The sequence below is a fragment of the Protopterus annectens genome, chromosome 5.part0, assembly GCF_019279795.1.
Source record: "Protopterus annectens isolate FY-2018-M chromosome 5.part0, PAN1.0, whole genome shotgun sequence".
In the NCBI taxonomy this organism is placed as follows: Eukaryota; Metazoa; Chordata; order Ceratodontiformes; family Protopteridae; genus Protopterus; species Protopterus annectens.
The window spans coordinates 574269456-574289301 of record NC_056735.1 but is presented as its reverse complement, the minus strand read 5'-3'; positions in this window follow the sequence as shown (position 1 = coordinate 574289301).

Below are 19846 nucleotides of genomic sequence, written 5' to 3'. Positions count from 1 at the left end.
AGACAGACAAACGTATGAGAGCTCAAGGTGGGAGGTCCATACCTGCTGTGACTAGGTATGGGGCAATCACAAGATATGCAGTCCTCACCCATGTATGTACAATGGTCAGCCATTTCTAAAAACTGGTGATGACAGCACCTAGCCTCCTCTGGCAAGAAATGTATCCAGCATACTCCATCCGGGTGATGGTCCTGTAGTTACACATGATATTTTTTGTGGAAGGCTATAAGTACTAATGCATCAGGCCTACAGAATGTCCACAGGAAAACATCATATAGTGCCATTCTATCTGCATTGCAAGACAATGTAATCCCTAGCTCAGAGTACCCATGACCTCAGGACACCTGTCACTGCCTTCTAAGATAAGTACAACCTCTGAATGCATATACAGGCATGTGTTATTGAGTCCCCTGAGCACCTGTGGAGATGATGACAACTATAACACACTTCCCCCTCCCTCCTGTGAAGTGCATGTATGGATTTCTTAAGTACAGCATGGCCCAGTAATGCAGTGACCAGCACCGTCAGATATTAAGACAGCATGTATTATGCATGTTCTGTACAGCACTTCACTGTCACTTTGTGCTCATAAGATCCTATCATTCTAGACTATATGCCACCATTTCATTTGCACTAACAGGCACTATACCCACTGTTGTCTGTGGGAGGTGTGCAGGTGTGCCCTACTCATCTTCTACCTCTCAGCAATGTCGTTAATGAATTTTACATGCTCACTGTGTGTATGTGCAATCTGACTGCACCAGTTGCATGGGAATTCCTTGTCTGTTTCCTCACCAGAATATTATTATCATGCAACATGCTAAAAACATCTTAAACCTGTGGCAAGATCATACTGGAGGATTCCATATAGGTTCATAGGTTCATAGGTGTGTACTAGGCTAATAGTTCTGGAGCCTTTACAAGTCTAGCCCATAGGATTACCCTGGCATCATTCCACCTGACCTTAGTTCCCAGTGCCTCTGTCGAGTAGAGCCACTGGAGTGATTTCCTGAGTGAATTTTCTATTTCCCATCCACTCATCAAGATTTCTCTTGAAGAGAGCCAGTGAGGTGCTCTGTTTGACATGTATGGGAAGTCTATTCCATAGCATGGGCAGTCTCTGGGTTATGAACCTGTCCCTCCAGCATGTTCTGTTGATTGTGGTAATGAGGTTAAGGTCTCTGGAGCATGTGGTGTGGAGGGATTGGGATTTCTTTAGATGTAGCATTTCAAACAGAGCTGGGCCAGACATGGCTTTGTATGTCAAGCAGAAATTGCCTCTAAGTAGGCAATATGAGATAGAGAATCACTGGAGTTTTTTGAGTCTGTCTATATAGGACAAGTGTTTAAGGCCTAGGATCCTCTTTGTGGGGTACTTTTGTGGCCTCTTCAGTTGTTGCACTTTAAAGTGGCAAGTTGCAGGTGTCTAGTGAGGTATATGCCAAATGAGACATTGTACTCGATGATTGGCCTAATGAGGGAAGAATAAAGGGAGACAATGAACTCTTTCTTCCTGGATGCAAAACCCTTAGTAATGAGATGTGCCACAAAGAAAGACTTTCTGACCACAGTGGCTATGTGGTGGTCAAAAGAGAGGTTGCTGCCAACCTGTGTTCCCATATCTCTTATAATGCCTTCTGTGTTCAGTGTATTACCATCAATGTGGTAATTCATGGGAACTGTGTTTTTCCCAAAGTGGATGATGTCATATTTTTTGGCATTGAGCTTAAGGCCATGGTTCTGACACCAGTCGTTGGTCTCAGTAAGGCCTTTTAGTAGGATGTCAGCATCACTTGAGGAGTTAATAATAGCTCCTAACTTGCAATTGTCTGTGAACTTTGTCAGCCAGAGTCCCGTTGCATTAGCCTGGACTTCAGAGAAGTAGATATCAAACAGGAGAGGACCCAGGACCGAACCCTGTGGGACTCCACTCGTGACTGATTGGCAGTCTGACTTGGAGTCAGCTACTTTCACTGTGTGGGTTCTATCTGTGAGCCAGCTTGCAACCCACCTAGTGATATAGGGGGTGATGCCTAGCTTAATGAGTTTTTCTATGATTCCTGAGTGGGGAATGGTATCAAAGGTCTTGGCCAGATCAACATAGGCTGTATATATACCTTGCCTTCATACACAGCTCTGGCTACTGACTCATAGAAGTTGACCAAGTTAAGCAGGCATGATCTACCCTTCACAAAACCAGACTGTGTGGGATCCAGTGTTTGGAGATTCCCCTATATCCTTGTTTATTATATCCATGATGATGTGTTCCACAGCTTTGCATATCAGACTCATCAGGATAATGGGGCGATAGTTCCCAGGGTTTGTAGTCACTCCTCCTTTGTCGAGATGGATGACTGTAGCAGTGCATCATTTGGTAGGGACAAAGCCTGAGGAGAGGCTGTGATTAAACAGGGCACACAGGTGAGGTGCCAGTTCACTCTGTAGTTCATGTAGAACACAGCCAGGGATATTGTCAGGTCCTATAGAAACTGTATTCTTGGTCTTGGACAGTGCTGTTTTAACCTGTGCAACAGTAATACTGGGTGCCTGGCAATCTACTGGTATTGTGATTGGTCCTTTGGGGGGGGGTAAAGTTGACACTGAATATGTCGGCCAGTATATTGCTAATGTCTGTTGGTTGGCTCAGTATAGGAGGTACCATTGTGCAGTAGCTCAGAGCAAATCTGTTTATTACCATGGAGATTGTTTACATAACTATAGAAGGCCTTGAGGTTGTCTTTACTATCTGCTGCAATTCTGTTTTCATAGCTAGCTATAGATGATTTGATGAGGGATCTCAGCTTTCTGTAGAGGCTGATTAGGGAGTTTTTCCAGCCTTGGGACTTCACCTTATTCCACATCAGTTTCCTCCTTCTATTATAGAGTTTGTTTATGGCAGGGGACCACCAGATTGGCTTCCTTTTTTGAGAGGAGAGCATCTTGGTTCTATTGGGTATGGCGAGATCCATGCATTTACGTACATGTTTGTACAGTGCATTGGTGTATGATTCAGCAGTCTTGCAACTATTCTCCATTTGCATGGGTGCCATGAAGTTAGCCACCTGTTTTTAGGTGCCCAAAGTTAGCTTTGGAGAAGTTTTTCATGGCAGTTAGCTTTGCAGGGGGTGGGGGGTGGGAAGGATGTGGATTTCCAAGGTGATTAGTTTGTAGTCAGATCTAACCAAGGAGGAGTTGACTACTGGTGTAGAGCAACGGTCGCCCATTTTAGTAATGACAAGGTCAAGGATGTTGCTACCTCTAGTGGGGATAAGAATGAGCTGGTCCAGGGGACTGGAATTAAAGAATTCCAGAAAACATTGGGCAAGTGTACATGAGTAGTTTTCCCAGTTAATGGAGGGGTAGTTGAAGTTGCCCAGTATGAGAGTGTTAGGTTGGACCCTAATATTCATCAGGGTGCTTAGGAAAGTGGAGTGTGAGTCTTGGGACATGGCTGGGGACCTATAGCAGGCTATGATCTGAATTGCTGTCTTACCCAATGTTAGCTGCACCTGAAGCATTTCTGATGTGTTATGTTGGGCTACCAGTCTGGATGTGTGCGCATCCTTTATGAATATGGAAACACCACTGCCTTTGGAGCTTCAGTCCAAGTTCTCAGGCCGAAAGGTGTGGAATGAGTTATAGCCTGGTAGTGCAGGAGTGCTATCTGCTGCCTTGAACCTGGTCTCTGTTACAGCAGAAATGTTGATGTTCTCCATTTTAAGGAGTGCTTCGAGTGAGTGCATTTTGAGATTTAGACTTCTAGTGTTGAGCAGCATGACCCTCAGATTGTATTTGTTTATAGCTGTTACGGTGGTAATTTGGTCTTTGGAACACCACCTAAAAAAGGCACTATAGGGGTGGCAAGAGCCTTGGCCAGTATCTAGAAGCCCAGGGATGACAGATGCAGGCCATTTCTGGCAAAGCATCGAGGTCTGTCAATCATGTCATTCAGGCAGACAGATACCGGATCCCTTTAGAATGACACCAATTGTTGAAATCAATAATTTTCTGCTTGTACTGTGGTATCATTCTGAGTGATGGTAGGATGCTGCTCAGGGCTAGGGTCATACCTACCTGGACTACTTAATCTGAGAGCTCCTCCATGTCTCTTTTCATGTTGTCCATGGAGGTATGTCTCCGGTCATACACACCCACATGTACACTGACAGAGTAATATTTGCACCTGTTGTTGAGAGCCCTGAGTGCATGCATTGTATGGTGGATCCTGGCACCTGCCAGGCAGCTGACTGCTACTTTCTCCTTATTCAACCTAATGAGTGGGACATCATGTGCCTCACTATCGAGTCACCTATGACTAGTGTGTTGGGCATGCTGTTTTGCCTTAGGGGCTTTGGTTGAATGGCACACTGTTTAGGAGAGTTATGTGTTTTGTGATTAATGTTGTGTTGTGGTGGTTGAGTGCGTTTCTGCCTTGGAGGTCTCTGCTGTTTGGTAGATTTTTATTGAGAGCCTCCATGAAGGTGGGTATGTGGTTTGTGTTTTTATGTGAAGGCAGTGCTAGCGTGTGCTCTGGAGGGCTATGTGCTCCATGCGGTGTGGTGCAAGTCTTGACCTTCTCCTTTTAACCAGCTATTCCGGTCTTGGTTGGAGAGTGTGTGGCTTCCAATTTGGATATATAAGTACATCTTTCACAAGTTTGAGTGTTGGAAGGTAAGAGGAGAGGGTTGTCAGTGTACATAAGGCAGTTGCTACATTGCCTCAGGCTGCCCAAGTTCACCAGGTTAATAGGAGAAAGCACAGGGTACTGACCTTTAGACATGCCTGGAGGGGTGGGCATTAATAATAATTACTGGAGCTGTTTCCTTGTAGAACGTTTAGTGCTGGTAGCACTTAGGTGTGCTACAATAATTTCTACAAGAAGTCTGGTAAAGTGCTAGACTACTAAGCTAGTAAAAGTGCAGGAGAGGAGAGAACTAGCAAATCTAAGGGAAAATTTGAAGAATAGACTCTAGCACCACTCAGAAGCTTACAAACAGTCCTGGATACAGCAAATCTGCATCTAGACTAGACTAGTAACAGGAAAGGCAGGAAACAAGTGCAAATGTGGCAAATATGGCCATTTTACCCAGTAGTATGAGTTCAGCATTGTCTGCAACATAGTATCCACATGTGGTGGGAGGTTACTACATTTGGACACTTTATAAATGCAGACATATACACCAACATTGGTAACATTATCTTCACTTACCAGTTAGATAGTTCTGTCATGTAGCACCAGGTAGGAGGTGGTTTTATAGCTCAAGTGTGTGCCATATATAAAAGGCATGCATATTTCCTAGCAGGAAGTGACAGTGCTGTTGTAGTGCCTGAGTAATATTGCTCTCTCTAATGCCTTCACTGTCTGAAAATCAAATATTTTACTTGTGCTTCATCCTTCTTTGGTTGGGTGCACACGTGCTTAGTATTCCTAGCGTGGGAGTGTGCACCATGACTATATTCACAAAGTATACATTTACCTGTCCTTATGACCTTATTTTCTTAACCTGGTTTCATTTGAATGCCTTTTGAATAATTATTTGGATGCATTTTCTAAAGTGGAATTGAGCTGGCAAGTGTAACACAACATGGTAATATGAATCTTTACTAGCCAATATATGGTTGCTTTCTGTGCAACTATTCTCCTGAATGCCATTTAATTTGTCTATGAACATAATCTTCTTTTTAAAAGTCATGCACTGCATTTTAGACTGCAAAAATATAGTCTACTCAGGTCCACTGTATTTCCCCAAAAATAAGAGCGGGTCTTCTACCCTTTCTCCTGCCAAAATACGCATTAGGGCTTATTATTAGGGAATGCCTTATTTACCCCCCCATACAACAATCTGCATTTATTCATTTATTCATGTACAAAAATCGACATTTGTTCATGTACACAAAGTGACATTTATTTGGTACTTTTCTGTTATTGGACAGCAGTTCTAAGTAACTCATTAACAGTTGTGTGAGAATTCTACATAAACAGTGCAACAAACATTTCATCTTCAGAATATCTACACCTTGACTTTCACAGTGCAGTATTTCATGCTTAACAGAAAGTGCAGAAAAATCTCAATACATGTGTATTGGAGGAGGGGAATAAAACTGAAAGTAGAAGTAATCCATTCTGTTCCCCCATTATAATGGAAAAGTTATTCAAATACAGTCCTGTCATCTTTTTCTGGAACATTGTCATAAGTCTCCAACCCCCGAATTCTGGCCTGAACTTCTTGCAACTACATTTCCTGTAGAACCAGTGGCCCCAATCTGTCATGCCTAGCAATAGAGCTCTCCTTAAATGAGCACTGCTTGTCCAAGTATCCTGTTCGTAGTGCATTGGCAACACAGCTATCAGTGATTTTATCACATGAATTTTTCACTCAAGTCATGACCTCTTGCAGGCTAGGTTTCAGATAGTTTCCATGCTGATTTCTCTTCATTCTGTTTTCAGTGTAGTCATTAAGTTCCATGCACAAATGATCCTTGAATGTCTTGTTTATTGCAATATCAAGAATCTGGAGATAGGCAGTCATTCCTGCAGGAATCATTATTTGATCTATTCTTCTCCGTGCAAGGAATTACTTCATGTCTTCAGCGCGGTGAGTGCTGGCTGAATCCCAGACTATCAAACCGCTTTTGCCATCTCGCAAAACAGGTGGCAGCATTACATCGACCCACTTCCTTATGACAGCTTGTGTGCACCAGGCTTTTTCAGTTTCAAGAATGTAAGTGCCTGAAACATGCTCAAACTTATCTATCTTGTCCTTATTAATGATTAGAGGTGGGGTTTTCTTTCCATCTAGATGAATTGCCAAAATACAGGTAACACATGCACTCTCGTAACCAGTGGAGGGAATGTAGATTGACGAGGCACCCCTTTGATCAATTGTTGTTTGAGATCCTTGGCCATAAACACTGCAGTTTCATCCATAGCAATTTATGCTGGAGAGTTGGTATTTATAAAAGTAGATGCCATCAACAAAGGACTTGAACGCAAGTGCACGTTTAATAACTTCACTATCTTCCAGCTTGAACAGTGTTGTTGATCTTCTTAGAGACAGTTCATATCACTAAAGGAAGCCAACCAGCCAAAGTTGTGATGCTTTGAATTCTTCTGGGGATATTTCTAAGTGTGTTGCCATTGCAAGAGCAAATGCTTGAATATCAGTCCTGCACACAACCAAAGCTTTTGCTCTCCTGTTAGCAATCCATTCACAGATGATGTCTTCCAGCTCAGGAAATAACGGTTTTTGACCTGATCCACACTTGCACTTTTTAGCATTTCCCTTGTCGGCCTGTTGACTGAAGTTATCGTACGCTGCGTGCCATTTTAGGACCATTCGTAGATCTAACTTCTCTTTGCAGAAAGCCATCAGATTCTTTCTCTGGAAGTCCTCCACAATTCCTTTCTTGTACTCGATGGAATAGCTCTTTCTTTTTGCACTCATCTTGTCTGGGGGAGGGTTAATTGAAGACTTACAAGACCGGCGTGGCAACACAAAATGGCAATGGTTAAGAAGACACACCCACAGCCGTTTGTTATCAAGTGCACGTGCTTATGAGCATTGTCTGTACTTTGACGATCAATGTACACCTGCCAGTGTTTATGACCCAAGGATCTCAACCCTCAAGTGTGAGTGATGATTAGGGTTACAGTAAGAGTCATGGAGGACTCCCAGGGAAAGAATCTTAATGACTTTCTGCAAAGAGAAGAAGTTGGGTGTCCGAATGGTCTGAAAATGGCGAGCAGAGTACGATAACCTCAGACAACAGGTGTCAATAATTCAACATGTCCATCGTGTGTTGTTGACAATCTTAACTGGGGCTTATTTTACGGGTAGGACTTATATCATGACCACCCTGGAAAACCATTCTAGGACTTATTCTCTGGTTAGGTCTTATTTACAAAGAAATATGGTAATATTTGCTTTTAATGTCAAAACAGAGTTTTGAATTTCTGCTGAAACTGTTCAGTAAATTTTAAACAACGTTTATTATGAGGATGTACAGTAGATGTGCTGTGGTTTGCATCTTAATTTAAGCTGGCTGCTATAAAATCACACATAGACCAATTTACATGATCCCAGGGATTCATGAAGCTCGGCACAAGGATGGCGTTAGCCTTGTACCGACAGTGCCGCGTAGAGATGGCGCAGCAGCACCGCATGCATATTAATCAAGGCGCACTGCTGCAACGTCCACATGCATAGGAAATGTGAGCGAGTGCAGGGGGCATGTCTAAGTGCTGCACGGAGGCATGAACATGTCGGCTGCATGTGCACAACCTAAAATGCTGTCTAGTACAGCCTGCCTCTAATAATAATCACTCCTGTCAGTGTCCGTTGATACTGAAATGTATGCAAAGCATACAAGACAGTTTTGCAAACACCAAAATAAAAAGTAAACACAAAGGCATGTAGCTGAATATTGAGTCCCCATCCTTCAAACAAATGACATTTAAAACCCTGTGCCCGTATTCCATTGTAGTGTTGATAGTTATACCAAGTGGAAGCGAAACGCAGTGTGTTAGTGCGCTGCTGCCATTTGCTAAGCCTAGCCCAATGGTTAGGGTTACAACCTGTCCCACATTGTGAGGGACAGTCCTCCTCTGGGCAGTTGTGTCCATACCAAAACCATTATAAATGTTAAATGTCCTACGATTGTAAGACATAATTATGTTCCATATTTTATGTAATAGTCCCATACAATACTTATTTCCATATGTAAAATACCTAAATGTTACAAGAAACAGAATAAGCAACTAAACGAAACAGAATAAGCCACTAAACTGCTACAACAATAAGCTTACATTTAGGCATAAAACTAAAATACTATCCTTTGTACTGACCGTGGGTATGTGTTGGCCTGTAAAATCAGATGTGTGTCCCAAAAATGTCCCATTTTGGTCATATGAAAAGGTGGCAACCCTACCAATGGTCAGAGCATTCGCTCAATATCTGCCCATTCACAGTTCAAGTTGTTTTTGTCAGGATGGCCCAAAGATGAACAGGTATTACCCGGGTCTACCTACCATCTCATGAAAGATAAGTATTTGCGTATACCTAGGTGCGTGAAGTACAGCATGTGCAAGATCAAAAATGCTAGGGTAGTCCTCACAACCATATTGGTACCAGAGATATGTAGTGTACGCAATGTGTTCTGTTGACTGTGCCATGGGCCATCAACCAGAGAAGGGATGGATGGTGTGTGTGGAATATGGGGGTGAGGGGTGACGGGTAATGTAATAATTCACCAAGGGGAGAATGGGTTGGATGCACAATAGGTGAACTGGAGGTGTACGAGGGAGCAGTGGGTGAATCAGAAAGAAAACCAAAGAACAAACATTCACATTTGAAATACAACCTGACAGGCCATACTGTAGAACACAATCCTACAAACATATGAAAATGTGCGATACACATGTACAGAAACATTACCGGCACATATCCACATAACAGTCTGGCCTGAACTGTGCCATCCAACCCCAACACACCTGGATACATAATTGAATACCTATCATCCCCTCCACAGCACACCACCCACCCCTTTCTGAACATACACCAAAACCACTCATACTCGGGCTGCTAGCTTGGCGCAGCCATATCTGCACATAGTGACCCCTACTCATATCTAGTTGGCAGTCTCACCCTAGGCAGTCTCAGAATTGCAAACTATTTATCCCTTGCATGTATAACCCTACCTCATTTTTGTAAATCCAGAAACATCGAGGTTATTGGTCCCAACATTTTTGGATATCCCTCATGGGATAAGTATCTGTTCTAAAGATTAGAGTTGGTGTCACAACACGATGTCCAGTCCCGTAGACATCTGGACATGAGCTGTATGAGTAATTGTTGTCCACAACCCTGCTCAGCATCCAGCTGGTCCTGCAGAACCTACGACCCGGGATTAAACACCTGACCATGATGCACGTCTCCCCAAGTGCATTATCAGGAATATATACCTTTCACATTCGCATAGTGGCAGTCGGATATAGGGTGATTAGGGCACTTTAAAGAAGATATAAGTAGGGTTACCACCTGTTCCACTTTGCGAGGGACAGTCCCTTCTTGGGCAGTTGTGTCCTGACCAAAAATAATAAAATGGCAAATGTCCTGAGATTGTAGGAAATAATTGTGTCCCATATTTCATGTAACAGTTGCATAAAATAGTTATTTCTGTATGTATAATACTTAAATGTTACAAGAAACAGAATAAGCAACTAAACTGGTACAAGAATAAGCTTTCATTTAGGCAAAAAACTAAAGTTCTAACCTTTGTACTGACCGTGGGTATGTGTCGGCCTGTAAAATCTGATGTGTGTCCCAAAAATGCCCCACATTGGCCATTTGAAAAGGTGGCAATCCTAGACGTAAGCAGGTATGCAAGCGTGTATGTGCGACGGTAAGTGGCGGTGATTCAACAGTATGGGAAATGTAAATAAGTATGTAGATGTATATGCATATGTATGTACAGACTGATATATTTATATCATTTACTAACACTATCCTTCAGCATAAAAACAATGGCTATCTCTCCTCTGCTACTTTCCTAGACCTATCTAAAGCATTTGACATGGTCCCACACAAACAACTTATCTCTGTCCTCAATAATCTATCCTTCTCTCAATCAGTCACCAACTGGTTTCAGAGTTACCTGTATGACCGCCAACAATCCGTTGTATGGCAGAATGACATATCTCCCCAACTACCTGTCTCCATAGGGGTTCCCCAAGGATCCATCCTTGGAACCCTACTCTTCTCTGTTTACACCAATAATCTAGCCTCTGCCACCAAACATGTTACACTCATACAATATGCAGATGAATCAACCATCATCTGCTCAGCCCAGTCCCTAACCAAACTGCAAAAAGTCACACAGGAAGCCTTTTCCTCTGTTGAAACTTGGTTATCCGATGCCCAGTTAATACTCAACCCAAACAAAACTAAACTACTCATCTTCCAACCCACCAAACATACTCAAAACAACTCTCACTTTAACATCACAGCAAAAGACAACACCACTATATACCCAAATGAACACACCAAATTGATAGGAGTGGAAATAGATAATAAACTAAAATTTCACATTAACATATCCATGACCATAAAAAAAGTCCACAAAAAATAGGAGTGTTATACAGAAATAAGCACCTTCCCACCAAAGCAGCAAAGATTTCAATAGCAAATTCCCACCTTATCTCCACCCTACTTTATGCCTCTCCAATATATACCAACCTAAGGCAATGCGATCTAAACAAGCTAGAGACCTGCTAAAACAAAATCTCCAAATTCGCCACAGGGGCATCCTACCGTAGTCACCACTGTCTCTCACTTGCTGAACTGGGCTGGCTTGAACACCTTCACCTCCTTCAGTTGTATCAACTCTCACTCGCCCACAAACTAGTAAACCATCCACTAAATGTCCCATCCCTCCAGAATCTACTCTAACCCTATAGCACCACCAGACCACTAAGATCCAGCAACAAAAATCACTTGCAGATTACTAAAGCTAATAAGTCTGCTGGTGAAGCACTACTCTCTTGCACCATAGCCAAATTATGGAACTCCCTCCCACCCACAATTACCTCCATACCATCATGCACCTACTTCAAAACCTTACTAAAAGCGCACCTAAAAACATGCAGGCTATGCCCTTGCAACTCCCACTCTAAAATCACCCACCCCATCCAACCACTACCTTTCTTTCCACTCCACTAACTACCTTGATTATAGCAAGCTCAGATGCTCATAAGCCTAGTACTTATTATATAGCAGGAACTTCTTATTGTAACATTTGTTAATGTCTGTTATGTACTTCACAGATAAAGATTCTAGTTGTCTACTGATGTACTATGTTCTTCACCTATGAATATGTTGCAAGTAATTGCTATGTTAAATTGTTAATCACTATGTCATCCAATGTAACTACTGTCTGTTTATTTTAACTGTGGAGCTTTTCTCCCCAGGCCTCTACTGAAAATGGACCTACGTCCAGTCGGACACTCCCGGTCAGCAAATGTAAATAAATAATAAATTAATAAAATAAATTAAAAAAAATATATATATATATATATATATATATATATATATATATATATATATATATACGGTTTACTATTGAATGTGCGACTGCACTTCATTCGAACGGCAACCTCATCGACGTGTTTGCGCGAACCGAAACTGCGAAAACTGTTCGCTAGCGAACCGAAACCGTGAAAACTTCGACGATCGACATTACCGGCCGCGCAACACCTCCACACCCATGCTACCATGGGTCGGATAGGGGTGAGGTTTTGCCGTTCGCACTTCTGGGAGTCGGTGTAGTGGCGATCGCAGTTCCGCGTTCGTGCAAGACGAGTCGCACATGTCGGGATCGACATTTCAATAGTAAACCTATATATACATATATATATATATATATATCTATATGTAGATATTAAAAATGAACATGGTCACAATATAGCAGTCATAATAAATGTGAAGGGAAACAACAGCAGAACACCCCCCCCACCATAATATTTAGTGCTGTTATATCAGGTTGGCCAGAGGTGAGCACACCTATGCATCTCCAACCACAGTTAGGACGCTAAAAGTGGAACTAACTATGTCCCCACGCTAAGTCTGACTTTCAACTAGGTACAGGGCAGCCCCGGTCCCCAGATGGACAAACCTAAACCTGGATGACCACATCAATACCATGACAATCAAATACACGTATGTGCCAGGACTGTAGGCTTTGGAGGTCTGAATATACATTGAGTGAGTCAACATGCGGCACAGGTCCAGAACAGTAGGGAATGGCGCATGTGTAGTAGTGTGGTTTTCCCAACAGGAAAATGGATGCCTGCTGTGTTAGTGAAGTGTTGAAGCATGTGTTCAATTAACTATGAACCATGGGTATACATAGAAATGAAGCAGAACACCAATAGTGTAGTGGTTAGAGCATCCGACTATTGAGCAGACATTGCCGGTTCGACTGCAGCACACACCATTTATGATGCGTAAGCCGTATACGAGCATATCTTGCTAATTTTATGCTGTATAACAATATACTACCAATAAAATGTGAACTTTAGGTGACATATCACAGTAAGAATGTACAAGGATATTGCGTGACATGAATCGGCGGTTAAACGGAAAACAGCAGCTGAAAAGTGTTGTACCCACCCTTTGTCCAACAGCCCTTGTTCCGCCCAGCAACACAATATACCACATCGGCCAGGCCCGATGCCAGGACCCTACACATCACAATCAATGTGATTTACCACTAAGCCACGGCAGTTATACCTAACGTCGATGTTATCACAAACATAGCAGACAGCACAGTCATTCAACAGTATGATCAAAGTAATTAAATCATATAGATGTGTATGCATGCATACGTACACACACACACATATATATATATATATATATATATATATATATATATATATATATATATACATATATATACATATAGGGTAACCATCTGTCCCACTTTGCGAGAGACAGTCCCTCTTTGGGCAGTTGTGTCCTGTACACTTAGTGTCAAATGGCAGATGTCCTGAGATTTAATGACAAAAATATGTCCTATATTTATGTAATAGTTGCATAAAACAGTTATTCTGTATCTCAAACACCTAAATGTCATAAGAAACTGAATAAGCAACTAAAATGCTACAAGAATAAGCTGTCAATTAGACACAAAAGTAAAGTACTCTCCTTTGTACTGACCATGGGCATGTGTCGGCCTGTAAAATCTGATGTGGGTCCCGAAGATGTCCCACTTTGGCCATCTGAATAGGTGGCAACCTTAACAATGGTCAGAACATTCGCTCAGTATCTGCCCATTTGCAGTCCAGGTCATCCCTGTCTGGACAGCCCAAAGATGAATGGGTATTACCTGGGTCTACCTACCATGTCAAGAAAGATAGGTACTTGCGTGTACCTATGTGCATGAAGTACAGCATGTGGAAGATCAAATATGCCAAGGTTGTCCACAGAACCATATTGGTACAAGAGATATGTAGAGAATGCTATGTATTCTGTTGTCTGTGCCATGGGCCGTCAACCAGAGAAGGGATGGATGGTGTGTGTGGAATATGGGGGTGGGGGGTGATGGGTAATGTAATACTTCAGCAAGGGGAGACTGGGTCGGATGCACAATAGGTGAACTGGAGGTGTATGAGGGAGCAGTGGGTGAATCAGAAAGGAAACCAAAGAACAAAGATTCACATCCACAATACAACCTGACAAGCCATACTGCAGAACACAATCCCACAAACATATGAACATTAAAATGTGTGATAGACATGTACAGAAACGTTACCAGCTCATGCACACATAATGGTCTGGCTTGAACTGAGCCATCCAACCCCAACACACCTGGATACATAATTGAATACACATCATCCCCTCCACAGCACATGACCCCCCCCCCTTGCTGAACATCCACCAAAACCACACATACACAAGCTGCTAGCTTGTCGCCGCCATATCTGCACATAGTGACAGCTACCCACATCTAGTAGGCAGTTGCACCCTAGGCAGTCTCAGGCATGCAAACTAGGTATCCCATGCATGCATAACCCTACCACATTTTCGAATAGCCAGCTGAATGGGGTCCATCGTTTACAGTTTTTGGACATCCGTTATGGGATAAGGGTCTGTTCTCAAGATTAGACTTTGTGGCATAACACGATATCCACCCCCATTGACATCCGGGCACAAGGGCTACCACCTGTCCAACTTTGCGATGGGCAGTCCCTCCTTGGCCAGTTGTGTTCTGCATAAAAATTGGAAACATGGCAAATGTCCTGAGATATTAGGACAAACATTTCCTATATTTAATGTAATAGTTGCATAAAACAGTCTCCCCACGTGCATTATTGGGAATAAATACCTTTCACATGTTCCCATGAAGCTTCCCCATCTGGCAGTTGGAAATAGGGTGATTATGGCGCCTCATACGTGGGTATGCGCAACGGTAACTGGCGGTCATTTAACAGTATGGGAAATGTAAAAATGCATGTAGGTGTATATGCATGTGAATGTACAGACAGATATATATATATATATATATATATATATATATATATATATATATATATATATATATATATATATATATATGTCCATGAAGATAGAACATGGACACAATAAAGCAGTCCTAACAAATGTGAAGGGAAACAGCAGCAGAACCTCCCATAGTATTTAGTGCTGTCATATCAATCCACCCAGAGGTGAGCAAACCTCCTGCTTCCCAAACCACAGGTAGGATGTTAACAGTGGAACTAACTGTGTTCACGTACTAAGTCTGACTTTCAAACAGGTACAGGGCAGTCCTAATCACCATTTGGATGAGCTGAACCAGAAGACTTAATGAACACTCTGACCATTATATGAACGTATGTCCCAGGACTATATGCTTGGGACGTCTGAATATACTTGGAGTGAGTCAACATGTAGGACGGGCCCAGAGCAGTATGGAATGGCGCGTGTGTAGTGGTGCAGTTTTCCTAACTGGAGAATGGATGCCTGTTGTGTCAGTGACGTGTTGAGGCATGTGTACGGATAACTATGAACTATGGGCATACATATAAATGAAGCAGCATACGAATAGTGTAGTTGTTAGAGCATCCGCTTAACGAACAGCCATTCACGGTTCAAGTTCGATTATAGCACATATCATTTTCCATGTGGAATGAATGTCGTCCTGCTGTAAAAATGACATAATAACACGTAAAAGTGAATTTGAGTATCGCATGGGACTTTTAACCAGATCATTTCAATCAAAGAGATACTGTCATAATGAATAAGGCACAAGTAAGCACAAATAAGTGGCAGTAAACATATATAACAAACAGTATGCATATGCGACTGCGCTTGCGTGGGTGTAAGCAGCGCCCAGCATAGGAAATGTATATGAGTATGTACACATGTAATATATATAATATATATATATATATATATATATATATATATATATATACACATAGACACACACACACACACACACACACACATATATATATATATATATATGTTTAAATATATATATATATATATATATATATATATATATATATATATATATATACACACACACATACACACATATATATATATATATATATATATATATATATATATATATATATATATATATATATATATATATATATATATATATATATATATATATATATATATATATATATATATATATATGAGACGAATGAACATCGTAACAATAAAGCATAGACAAGGGATGAGAAGGGAATCAACAGCAACTACAGTATCATAGAGTGCTGTCAGCATATGCCATATCACGCTGGCCAAGAGTGAGAAAAGTACTGCTACACACACCACAGGCAGGATATTACCAGTGAGAATAACATAGTTGAATTGCTCAGTCTACTTTACACACAGACAGAGGATAGTCCCTGCTGGGATTACCCAAAAATTATTAAGAGTGTTTAGCACTCCAACCATTATAGAAGCAAGGGCAGGTATGTTCAAAGACTAAATGGTGGTAGAGTCTGGGAATACATGAGGCGGGACAACATATGTGTAGGGCCCCTAACGCTCTGGAGAGGGCAATGTTTGGAGGTGTGTCATAGCTGCGATAACAAGTGCATATTGGAAGTTACGCATGTAAGTTGAAAACGGGTGGGGTGGAGGAACTATGGGTATGAAATTATGGATCCAAACATTCCAGGGTTGGATGGCCTGGTTCTAACTGGACCGCCCCATGGAGGTCAGCGAGTTTGTAATAGGTATATATGCATACACACATGCAGACATCAATATGTACAAGTACATTCTCTACAAATGCATTCCATTTGTAGACATAAATAATAGGAATGTGCACATACAATCATCGACAGTAGATGGAATAATAGGCTGTGCAGAAAAGGGATGGGACGAAACTGCTACAACACAGAGGTATGTACAATGTCCTAAGTCATTGCTGTGCTGATGATAATCAAATGTGAGGTCCTCCTCACACATAGAATCATTCCTGTGATCTGCCCGCTACGGCAACACCAAGTACTTAACTGGTCTAATTATAAAGGTAATACGCTGAACATGTACATAAATAGGCCCCAATCATATATATATATATATATATATATATATATATATATATATATATATATATATATATATATATATACATATATATAGACATATATCGATATATATATATATATATATATATATATATATATACACACACACACACACACACATATATGTACATATATAAATACACATATACTGTGTGTGTAGATATATAGAGATATACAGATATGATAGGAAAAAGAACACAGGAATGACATATGTCCACAGGCTATGGCAATGGAAGTGAGGAGCCCAGGCAAGACACATAACACACGCAGCATGCCCTTGCACCCTTCCCTACAGCCTTTCACGGGAACTATACACGCAATCCATGTAAAGTGTCCACTGCTCCCCTGACCACAGGCAGGATACAACCGGAGGGGGGGGCACAGTGCACCCATAGATTCTAATCATGGAACACATACTGGAGCGTCCCTTGCGGGACACTCCAAAAATTGCCAAAACAATACATATGTGATAGATTGGCCATCTTGTCTGCGGTGTATACAGACTTGGAATACAAGTGTGGGTAACCCTGATGACCCATGGGCCGAGACAATTGTATGAAATGGGTCCCGTGAAGTGGAGAATGGGTAGCATGTAGTTGTGTGTCCAGAACCAACCAGGTCCCAGAGTAAGGATGGGTGCTGTTGAGGAAGCTAGGGTGGGGGAACTATGGGTATCTACTTATGGGTCAGGTGTTGGCTGATGTTGGCCAATATGGACAGCCCTAGGGATGCAAGCGAATGTGTTCACTGGGCAGAGGCGTCGCCCAACGAGCAGCCACACCCATTGCAAGACCCACTAAAGCTATGTGTAATCTATATGGCAAGGAACGGAATAACCAGATGTTGACGTATATATATGTAGAGGTATCTGTGTGTATTTCCACCCATAGTGAGATAGAGATATGCTTCTCCCTCGCTGTAGTCCGAATGTATACATACAGAGAATGAATACAGATACATACCCACATATGAATATATATATACATATACAGACAACCATAGACCCATATGTCATTAGATGTTTTATATATATATATATATATATATATATATATATATATATATATATATATATATATATATATGTGTGTGTATATATATATATATATATATATATATATATATATATATATATATATGGGTCTCCTTCTAATGACCGAAACGCCGACAGTGAAATCACCGACACAAGCGACCGACAACGCAGTTGACCGACCTTTCGAATCCCGACAGACGGAAGACCGACAAGGGAATGTGTGCGACCTGGTAAGTATGCGATAGTGAGGGATTTAGGAGTAGGGAGCGGACAGGTAAGTGTGCAATACTCAGGGATGTAGGGTTAGGGTGTGTGATAGGTGAGTGTGCGGTAGTGTCGGAGCTTGGGGTTCGGGGTGTGTAAGTGAGTTAGGGTTAGGGTGCAGGTAGGAGAGTGTCGCGGTAGTGTCGGAGCTTGGGGTTGGGGTGTGTAAGTGAGTTAGGGTTAGGGTGCAGGTAGGGAGAGTGCGGTAGTGCTGGGGGCTCGGGGTGTGTAAGTGAGTTAGGGTTAGGGTGCAGGTAGGGAGAGTGTGCGGTAGTGTCGGACCTTAGGGTTAGGGTTTGGGTTAGGGCTAGTGGATATGTGTTGTAGTGTACTGTGTTGTTCACGTGTAGTGTGTCGGTGTTATGGTGTTCGGTGTTTCGTTGTCGGGTTTGTGTGTTGTCGGGTTTCTGCCGTGGTGATTTCACTGTCGGTTCGGTCATTAGAAGTAGACCCATATATATATATATATATATATATATATATATATATATATATATATCTATATATATATATATATATATATATATATATATATATATATATATATATATATATATATATGCACACATATATAGACAGCAAGATATGAATGTACATGTATGCATACATATGCAGATATATCTGTATATATTAATGTAAATATATATATATATATATATATATATATATATATATATATATATATATGTTACAGTAAATATACACATGTACATAGCTAGGATATGATACAGCAGTTATGGGTAACATATGTTCACAGGCAGGACATATGTTGGTGGGAGGTCCAATAAACAAACGTGTAACATGTAGCATCACCCCCAACTCCCCCCCCCCCAGCTAGGCCGGAGAGACATACAGACATACAATATAGGTAAATACACCACTGCTTCCCAGACTACCTGCAGGAAACTACCTGTGGGAGAGATCTGCAAGATCTACACTTGAAACATAGACATTGATGTCCCTTGTGGGACACCAAAAATTAATGACCGGAGCCAGGCCCTGTAATGATTTCTCTGACCAGGCTGTAGATGTACACAGACCTGTAGGTCGTGCAAGCCTGATAACACATGGGTTGACACAACGCACGATATGTGTCCCGACATGGGGAGAGTGGACAGTGTGTAGTGGTGTGTTTATACCCTACCTGCGCCCACAGTAAGGATGAGTGCTGTAGAGGAGTGGCAGGTAGGGGAACTATGGGTATGCAATTATGGGCCTAGGCATGCAGGTGTTGACTGGCAAAGGCATATTAGGACCGCCCCGTGGATGTAAGTAATATTACAATGTGGGTATAGCAGACGCCCATACCTCCCAAACCTTAAGAGCACATCTACTGGACAGTCCGTAAACCACTGGGGGAATACATATGGACCATATCATTGAACTGTCCCCAATTACCAGGGATGTCCATGATTATGAATCTGAATCTAACT